Raw genomic sequence first — 10,430 nt, 5'->3', positions numbered from 1 at the left:
TCCCCCACCCCCCAAAATAAACGAGCAATAGGTGCGAGGAGGAGGAGGAGGAAGGGGAGGAGGAAGGGGGGGGAGGGGAGGGTCTGGTGCCGCCCCTCCCCCCCCTTCACCTCCCTCCCCCCCCGCCCCTCCCCCCACCCGCCGTGCGGTTTTACCATCTCTGTAATTAATTAATTAATTAATCACGTTCAATAAAAGTTAATTAAAAGCTCATTAGCAGGTCCGGTGCCGCCCGCTGGGGGGCGCTGTGGGGCCGGGGGTTGGTTGCCATGGAGACCCCAAATTCAGCTCTGGAATCCCAAAATTTCCCAAAAAATAACCCCAAAAACAACTCAGGGACCCCTAAAACTTCTCTGGGGACCCCAAATTCACCTCTGGAATCCCAAAATTTCCAAAAACAACCCCAAAAACAACTCAGGGAACCCGAAAATCGCCCGGGGGACCCCAAATTCACCTCTGGGACCCCCAAAATTTCCATGGGGACCCCAAATTCACCTCTGGAACCCCAAAATTTCCAAAAAACAACCCCAAAAACAACTCAGGGACCCCTAAAATCTCCCTGGGAACCCCAAAGTCACCTCTGGAATCCCAAAATTTCCCAAAAAATAACCCCAAAAACAACTCGGGGACCCCCAAAACTTCTTTGGGGACCCCAAATTCGTCTCTGGGGACTCAAAAATTTCCAAAAACAGCCCCAAAAACAACCCCAGGGATCCCTAAAACCTCCCTGGGGACCCCAAAAACAACCCAGGGACCCCCAAACTTTCCTTGGGGACCCCCAAATTCACCTCTGGGGACCCCAAAATCTCCCTGGGGACCCCAAATTCACCTCTGGAATCCCAAAATTTCCAAAAACAACCCCAAAAACAACTCCAGGGACCCCCAAAATTTCCATGGGGACCCCAAATTCAGCTCTGGAATCCCAAAATTTCCAGAAACAACCCCAAAAACAACTCAGGAAACCCTAAAACTTCTCTGGGGACCCCAAATTCATCTCTGGGGACCCCAAAATTTCCAAAAACAACCCCAAAAACAACCCCAGGGATCCCTAAAACTTCTCTGGGGACCCCCAAATTCAGCTCTGGAATCCCAAAATTACCAAAAAACAACCCCAAAAACAACTCGGGGACCTCCAAAACTTCTTTGGGGACCCCAAATTCACCTCTGGAACCCCAAAATTTCCAAAAACAACCCCAAAAACAACTCAGGAAACCCCAAAATCTCCCTGGGGACTCCAAATTCAGCCCAGGGACCCCCAAAATCTCCCTGGGGACCCCAAATTCACCTCTGGGGACCCCAAAATTTCCATAGGGACCCCAAATTCAGCTCTGGAATCCCAAAATTTCCCAAAAACAACCCCAAAAACAACTCAGGGAACCCTAAAACTTCTCTGGGGACCCCAAACTCACCCTAGGGACCCCCAAAATTTCCAAAAACAACCCCAAAACCAACTCAGGGAACCCTAAAATCTCCCTGGGGACCCCAAATCGACCTCTGGAATCCCAAAATTTCCAAAACCAATCCCGAAAACAACTCAGGGAACCCCAAAATCTCCATGGGGACCCCAAAATCTCCCTGGGGACCCCAAAATTTCCAAAACCAACCCCAAAAACAACCCCAGGGAACCCTAAAATCTCCCTGGGGACCCCAAATTCACCTCTGGAACTCCAAAATTTCCAAAAACAACCCCAAAAACAACTCGGGGAACCCTAAAATCTCCCTGGGGACTCCAAATTCAGCCCAGGGACCCCCAAACTTTCCTTGGGGACCCCAAATTCGTCTCTGGGGACCCCAAAATTTCCAAAAACAACCCCAAAAACAACTCAGGGAACCCTAAAATCTCCCTGAGGACCCCAAACTCACCCGAGGGACCCCAAAATTTCCATGAGGACCCCAAATTCACCTCTGGAATCCCAAAAATTTCCATAGGGACCCCAAATTCACCTCTGGAATCCCAAAAATTTCCAAAAACAACCCCAAAAACAACCCCAGGGATCCCTAAAACTTCTCTGGGGACCCCAAAAACAACCCAGGGACCCCCAAACTTTCCTTGGGGACCCTAAAATTTCCAAAAACAACCCCAAAAACAACCCAGGGACCCCTAAAACTTCTCTGGGGACCCCAAATTCACCTCTGGGGACCCCAAAATTTCCAAAAACAACCCCAAAAACAACTCGGGGACCCCCAAAACTTCTCTGGGGACCCCAAATTCACCTCTGGAACCCCAAAATTTCCAAAACTAATCCCGAAAACAACCCAGGGAACCCCAAAATCTCCCTGGGGACCCCAAATTCAGCCCAGGGACCCCAAAATTTCCATAGGGACCCCAAATTCACCTCTGGAATCCCAAAATTTCCAAAAACAACCCCAAAAACAACTCAGGGACCCCCAAAATTTCCATGGGGACCCCAATACCAATCCAGGGCGCCCCAAATTCACCTCTGGGGACCCCAACATTTCCAAAAACAATCCCAAAAACAACCCGGGGACCCCAAAACCCAGCCCCGGGGACCCCCAAAACCTCCCTGGGGACCCCCAACTCATCTCTGGAATCCCAAAATTTCCAAAACCAACCCCAAAAACAACTCCAGGGACCCCCAAAATTTCCATGGGGACCCCAAATTCGTCTCTGGGGACCCCCAAAATTTCCAAAAACAACCCCAAAAACAACTCAGGGAACCCCCAAAACTTCTCTGGGGACCCCAAATTCACCCCAGGAACTCCCAGATTTTCCATGGGGACCCTAAAACCAACCCCAGGGACCCCTAAAACCTCTCTGGGGACCCCAAATTCATTCCAGGAACTTCCAAAATTTCCCTGGGGACCCCAAATTCACCTCTGGGGACCCCAAAATTTCCAAAAACAACCCCAAAAACAACCCAGGGACCCCTAAAATCTCCTTGGGGACCCCAAATTGACCTTTGGAATCCCAAAATTTCCAAAACCAATCCCGAAAACAACTCAGGGAACCCCAAAATCTCCCTGGGCACCCCAAATTCACCTCTGAGGACCCCAAAATTTCCAAAAACAACCCCAAAACCCAACCCAAGGGACCCCCAAACTTTCTTTAGGGACCCCAAATTCACCTCTGGGGACCCCAAAATTTCCAAAAACAACCCCAAACCCAACCCCAGGGACCCCCAAAATCTCCCTGGGACCTCCCCCCCCACCTCAATTCAGATCCTCCAGTCCCACCCTGGACCCTCCCCCAAAACCTCCAGAAGTTTCTACAACTCTTGGGGGGCTCTGGGTTTTTGGGGGGACTCTGGGGGGTGTTTGGGGGGCCTGGACCAGTCTGAGCCCCTCCCAGTTTGGCACTGGGACCAGTTCCAGTGGCGGAGCGAGATCCCGGCCCGTCCTGCCAATCAACGCCGCTCAGCCAATAGGAGCGCGGAGCGTCCCCGTCAGTCACGCTCTCAGCCAATAGGAGCGCGGAGCGTCCCCGTCAGTCACGCCCTCAGCCAATAGGAGCGCGGAGCGTCCCCGTCAGTCACGCTCTCAGCCAATAGGAGCGCGGAGCGCTTCCACTGATCACGCCCCCGGCCGCGAATGTCGGACGGGACCGAAACGTCTCGGAATGACCCAAAATCCCCTCGGAATGACCAAAAATTCCCTCGAAATGACCCAGAACCCCTCGGAATGACCTAAAATCCCCTCGAAATGACCCAAAGTTCCCTCGGAATGACCCAAAATCCCTTTGGAATGACCCAAAGTTCCCTCGGAATGTCCTAAAATCCCTCGGAATGACCCAAAATCCCCTCGGAATGACCCAAAATTCCCTCGGAACGACCCAAAATCCCCTCGGAATGACCCAAAATCACCTCGGAAAGACCCAAAATCTCCTCGGAGGGACCTGAAACCCTTTCGGAAGAGTTTGAATCCCCTTGGAGAGATACAAATCCTCCTCAGAAGGGGCTGAAGGTCCCTTGGAAGGACCCAAAATCCCTTAGGATGGACCCAAAATCCCCTGGGAAAGTTCAAAAAGCGCCTTGGATGTGTCCAAACCCCCCTGAAAGGATCCAAAACCCCCCTGAAATGATCCAAAATCCCCTTAAAAGGATCCAAAATCCCCTCGGAGAGATCCAGAATCCCCTTGAAAGGATCCACAATCCCCTTGGAGTGGTCCAAATCCCGTTGAAAGAATAAAAAACCTCTTGAAAGGATCCAAAATCCCCTCGGAGGGTTCCAAATCCCCTTGAAAGAATGCAAAACCCTCCTGAAAAGATTCAAAATCCTCTTGAAAGGATCCGAAATCCCCTTGGAAGGATCCAAAAAATCCCTCAGAGGGTTCCAAATCCCCTTGAAAGGATCCCAAACCCTCCTGAAAGGATTCAAAATCCCCTTGAAAGGATCCAAAATCCCCTTGGAGGATTCCAAACCCCCTTGAAAGGATAAAAAAACCCCTGAAATGATCCAAAATCTCCTTTAGAGGATTCAAAATTCTCTCAGAGGGTTCTGGAATCCCCTTGAAAGGATCCGAAATCCCCTTGGAGGGTTCCAAACCCCCTTGAAAGAAAAAAAAAACCTCTTGAAACGATCCAAAAACCCCTTGGAGGGGTCCAAATCCCCTTGAAAGGTTAAAAAAAATCCCTGAAATGATCCAAAATCTCCTTTATAGGATCCAAAATCCCCTCGGAGAGATCCAGAATCCCCTTGAAAGGATCCAAAATCCCCTTGGAGTGGTCCAAATCCCGTTGAAAGAATAAAAAACCTCTTGAAAGGATCCAAAATCCCCTCGGAGGGTTCCAAATCCCCTTGAAAGAATGCAAAACCCTCCTGAAAAGATTCAAAATCCTCTTGAAAGGATCCAAAAACCCCTTGGAGGGTTCCAAACCCCCTTGAAAGGATAAAAAAACCCCTGAAATGATCCAAAATCTCCTTTAGAGGATTCAAAATTCTCTCAGAGAGTTCTGGAATCCCCTTGAAAGGATCCAGAATCCCCTTGGAGGGTTCCAAATCCCCTTGAAAGAATAAAAAACCCTCCTGAAAGGATCCAAAACCCATTTGAAAGGATCCAGAATCTCCTTGAAAGGATCCAGAATCTCCTTGAAAGGATCCAGAATCTCCTTGGATGGGTTTGAACCCCCTTGAAAGGATCCAAAATCCCCTCGGAGAGATCTGGAATCCCCTTGAAAGGATCCAAAATCCCCTTGGAGGGTTCCAAACCCCCTTGAAAGAATAAAAAACCCTCTTGGAAGGATTCAAAATCCTCTTGAAAGGATTCAAAATCCTCTTGAAATGATCCAAAATCTCCTTTATAGGATCCAAAATCCTCTCGGAGGGATCTGGAATCCCCTTGAAAGGATCTGAAATCCCTCAGAGGGTTCCAAAACCCCTTGAAAAAATAAAAAAACCTTCTTGAAAAGATTAAAAATCCTCTTGAAAGGATCCCAAACCCTCCTGAAAGGATTCAAAATCCTTTTGAAAGGATCCAAAATCCCCTTGGAGGGTTCCAAATCCCCTTGAAAGAATAAAAAACCCTCTTGAAAGGATTCAAAACCCTCTTGAAAGGATCCAAAACCCATTTGAAAGGATCCAGAATCTCCTTGGATGGGTCTGAACCCCCTTGAAAGGATCCAAAACCCTCCTGAAAAGATTCAAAATCCATTTGAAAGGATCCAAAATCCCCTCGGGGAGGTCTGAAATCCCCTTGAAATGATCCGAACCCTCTTGAAAGGATCCAAAATCCTCTTGCAAGGATCCAAAATCTCTTTGGGCAGTCCCAAATTCTCTTGAAGGGATCGAAAATCCCCTTGAAAGGATCCAAAATCCCTTTGAAAGGATCCAAATTCCCTTGAAGGGATCCAAAATATCCTTGAAAGGATCCAAAACCTTCTTGGAGGGATCCAAACCCTCTGGAAAAGATCCAAAATCCCTTTGAGCAGTCCCAAATTCTCTTGAAGGGATCCAAAATATCCTAGAAAGGATCCTAAATCCCCTTGAAATTATCTGAAATCTTCTTGGAGGGATCCAAACCCTGTGAAAATATCCAAAATATCCTGGAAAGGATCCGAAATCCCCTCGTGGAGGTCTGAAATCCACTTGAAATGATCCAAACCCTCTTGAAAGGATCCAAAATCCCCGTGAACGGATCCGAAATCCCCTTGGAATGATCCAAAATTCCCTTGAAAAGATCCTAAATCCTCTTGAGAAGATCGAAAATCCCCTCAGAATGATCTGAAATCTTCTTGGAGGGATCCAAACCCTCTTGAAAGGATCCAAAATCTCTTTGGGCAGTCCCTACAGCCCCTATAGCCCCTATAGCTCCTGTAGCCCCTATAGCCCCTATAGCTCCTATAGCCCCTATAGCCCCCATAGCCCCTACAGCCCCTATAGCCCCTATAGCTCCTATAGCTCCTATAGCCCCTATAGCTCCTATAGCCCCTATAGCCCCTATAGCCCCTATAGCCCCTATAGCTCCTATAGCTCCTACAGCCCCTATAGCCCCTATAGCCCCTATAGCCCCTATAGCCCCTATAGCTCCTATAGCCCCTATAGCCCCTATAGCCCCTATAGCTCCTATAGCTCCTATAGCTCCTATAGCCCCTATAGCCCCTATAGCCCCTATAGCCCCTATAGCCCCTATAGCCCCTATAGCTCCTATAGCCCCTATAGCTCCTATAGCTCCTATAGCCCCCATAGCCCCCATAGCCCCCATAGCCCCTATAGCCCCTACAGCCCCTATAGCTCCTATAGCCCCTATAGCCCCTATAGCCCCTATAGCCTCTATAGCTCCTATAGCCCCTATAGCCCCTATAGCCCCTATAGCCCCTATAGCCCCTATAGCTCCTATAGCCCCTATAGCCCCTATAGCCCCCAAAGCCCCTATAGCCCCTATAGCCCCTATAGCCCCTATAGCCCCTATAGCTCCTATAGCTCCTATAGCCCCCATAGCCCCCAAAGCCCCTATAGCCCCTATAGCCCCTATAGCCCCTATAGCCCCCATAGCTCCTATAGCCCCTATAGCTCCTATAGCCCCTATAGCTCCTATAGCCCCTATAGCCCCTATAGCTCCTATAGCCCCTATAGCCCCTATAGCCCCTATAGCTCCTATAGCTCCTATAGCCCCTATAGCCCCTATAGCTCCTATAGCTCCTATAGCCCCTATAGCTCCTATAGCCCCTATAGCCCCTATAGCCCCTATAGCCCCTATAGCTCCTATAGCCCTTATAGCCCCTATAGCCCTTATAGCCCCTATAGCTCCTATAGCCCCTATAGCTCCTATAGCCCCTATAGCCGCTATAGCCCCTATAGCTCCTATAGCTCCTATAGCCCCTATAGCTCCTATAGCTCCTATAGCCCCTATAACCCCTATAGCCCCTATAGCCCCTATAGCCGCTATAGCTCCTATAGCCCCTATAGCTCCTATAGCCCCTATAGCTCCTATAGCTCCTATAGCCCCTATAGCCCCTATAGCCCCTATAGCTCCTATAGCCCCTATAGCTCCTATAGCCCCTATAGCCCCTATAGCTCCTATAGCCCCTATAGCCCCTATAGCCCCTATAGTTCCTATAGCCCCTATAGCTCCTATAGCCCCTATAGCTCCTATAGCCCCTATAGCCCCCATAGCCCCCATAGCCCCTATAGCCCCTATAGCTCCTATAGCCCCTATAGCCCCCATAGCCCCCATAGCCCCTATAGCTCCTATAGCTCCTATAGCCCCTATAGCCCCTATAGCCCCTATAGCTCCTTTAGCCCCTATAGCCCCTATAGCCCCTATAGCCCCTATAGCCCCTATAGCCCCTACAGCCCCTATAGCCCCTATAGCCCCTATAGCCCCTATAGCCCCTATAGCCCCTATAGCTCCTATAGCCCCTACAGCTGCTATAGATCCTATAGTCCCTACAGCTCCTATAGGTCCTATGGCCTCTATACCTGCTATCGTTCCTATAACTCTTATATCCTCTATAGTTCCTATAGCTCCTATAGCCCCTATAGCCCCTATAGCCCCTATAGCCCCTATAGCTCCTATAGCCCCTATAGCTCCTATAGCCCCTATAGCTCCTATAGCTCCTATAGCCCCTTTAGCCCCTATAGCCCCTATAGCCCCTATAGCTCCTATAGCCCTTATAGCCCCTATAGCCCCTATAGCCCCTATAGCCCCCATAGCCCCTATAGCCCCTATAGCCCCCATAGCCCCTATAGCCCCTATAGCTCCTATAGCCCCTATAGCCCCTATAGCCCCTATAGCCCCTATAGCTCCTATAGCTCCTATAGCCCCTATAGCCCCTATAGCCCCTACAGCCCCTATAGCCCCTATAGCTCCTATAGCTCCTATAGCTCCTATAGCCCCTATAGCCCCTATAGCTCCTATAGCCCCTATAGCCCCTATAGCCCCTATAGCTCCTATAGCTCCTATAGCTCCTATAGCCCCTATAGCCCCTATAGCCCCTATAGCCCCTATAGCCCCTATAGCCCCTATAGCCCCTATAGCCCCTACAGCCCCTATAGCCCCTATAGCTCCTTTAGCCCCTATAGCTCCTATAGCTCCTATAGCCCCTATAGCTCCTATAGCTCCTATAGCCCCTATAACCCCTATAGCCCCTATAGCCCCTATAGCCCCTATAGCCCCTATAGCCCCTATAGCCCCTATAGCCCCTATAGCTCCTACAGCCCCTATAGCCCCTATAGCCCCTATAGCCCCTATAGCCCCTATAGCCCCTATAGCTCCTATAGCCCCTATAGCCCCTATAGCCCCTATAGCCCCTATAGCTCCTATAGCCCCTATAGCCCCTATAGCCCCTATAGCTCCTATAGCCCCTATAGCTCCTATAGCTCCTATAGCTCCTATAGCTCCTATAGCCCCTATAACCCCTATAGCCCCTATAGCCCCTATAGCCCCTATAGCCCCTATAGCCCCTATAGCCCCTATAGCTCCTATAGCTCCTATAGCTCCTATAGCCCCTATAACCCCTATAGCCCCTATAGCCCCTATAGCCCCTATAGCCCCTATAGCCCCTATAGCTCCTACAGCCCCTATAGCCCCTATAGCCCCTATAGCCCCTATAGCCCCTATAGCCCCTATAGCTCCTATAGCCCCTATAGCCCCTATAGCCCCTATAGCCCCTATAGCTCCTATAGCCCCTATAGCCCCTATAGCTCCTATAGCCCCTATAGCTCCTATAGCTCCTATAGCTCCTATAGCCCCTATAGCTCCTATAGCCCCTATAGCCCCCATAGCCCCTACAGCCCCTATAGCCCCTATAGCTCCTATAGCTCCTATAGCCCCTATAGCTCCTATAGCCCCTATAGCCCCTATAGCCCCTATAGCCCCTATAGCTCCTATAGCTCCTATAGCTCCTATAGCTCCTATAGCCCCTATAGCCCCTATAGCCCCTATAGCCCCTATAGCCCCTATAGCCCCTATAGCCCCTATAGCCCCTATAGCTCCTATAGCTCCTATAGCCCCTATAGCCCCTATAGCCCCTATAGCTCCTATAGCCCCCATAGCCCCCATAGCCCCTATAGCCCCTACAGCCCCTATAGCTCCTATAGCCCCTATAGCCCCTATAGCCCCTATAGCCTCTATAGCTCCTATAGCCCCTATAGCCCCTATAGCCCTTATAGCTCCTATAGATCCTATAGCTCCTATACCCCCTATAGCCCCTATAGCCCCTATAGCCCCTATAGCTCCTATAGCCCCTATAGCTCCTATAGCTCCTATAGCCCCCATAGCCCCCAAAGCCCCTATAGCCCCTATAGCCCCTATAGCCCCTATAGCCCCCATAGCTCCTATAGCCCCTATAGCTCCTATAGCCCCTATAGCTCCTATAGCCCCTATAGCCCCTATAGCTCCTACAGCCCCTATAGCCCCTATAGCCCCTATAGCCCCTATAGCCCCTATAGCTCCTATAGCTCCTATAGCCCCTATAGCCCCTATAGCTCCTATAGCTCCTATAGCCCCTATAGCTCCTATAGCCCCTATAGCCCCTATAGCCCCTATAGCCCCTATAGCTCCTATAGCCCTTATAGCCCCTATAGCCCTTATAGCCCCTATAGCTCCTATAGCCCCCATAGCCCCTATAGCCCCTATAGCTCCTATAGATCCTATAGCCCCTATAGCCCCTATAGCCCCTATAGCCCCTATAGCCCCTATAGCTCCTATAGCTCCTATAGCCCCTATAGCCCCTATAGCCCCTATAGCTCCTATAGATCCTATAGCCCCTATAGCCCCTACAGCCCCTATAGCCCCTATAGCCCCTATAGCCCCTATAGCTCCTATAGATCCTATAGTCCCTACAGCTCCTATAGGTCCTGTAGCCTCTATACCTGCTATCGTTCCTATAACTCTTATATCCTCTATAGTTCCTATAGCGCCTATAGCGCCTATAGCCCCCCATCCCCTATATCCTCCATACTCCCCATACTCTCATAGACCACATCCCCTATAGCTCCTACATCCTTTATATCCCCTATATCCCCCTTAGCCT

Source organism: Catharus ustulatus, chromosome 34, assembly GCF_009819885.2.
Source record: "Catharus ustulatus isolate bCatUst1 chromosome 34, bCatUst1.pri.v2, whole genome shotgun sequence".
In the NCBI taxonomy this organism is placed as follows: domain Eukaryota; kingdom Metazoa; phylum Chordata; class Aves; order Passeriformes; family Turdidae; genus Catharus; species Catharus ustulatus.
Note: the sequence above shows the minus strand (reverse complement) of the source record.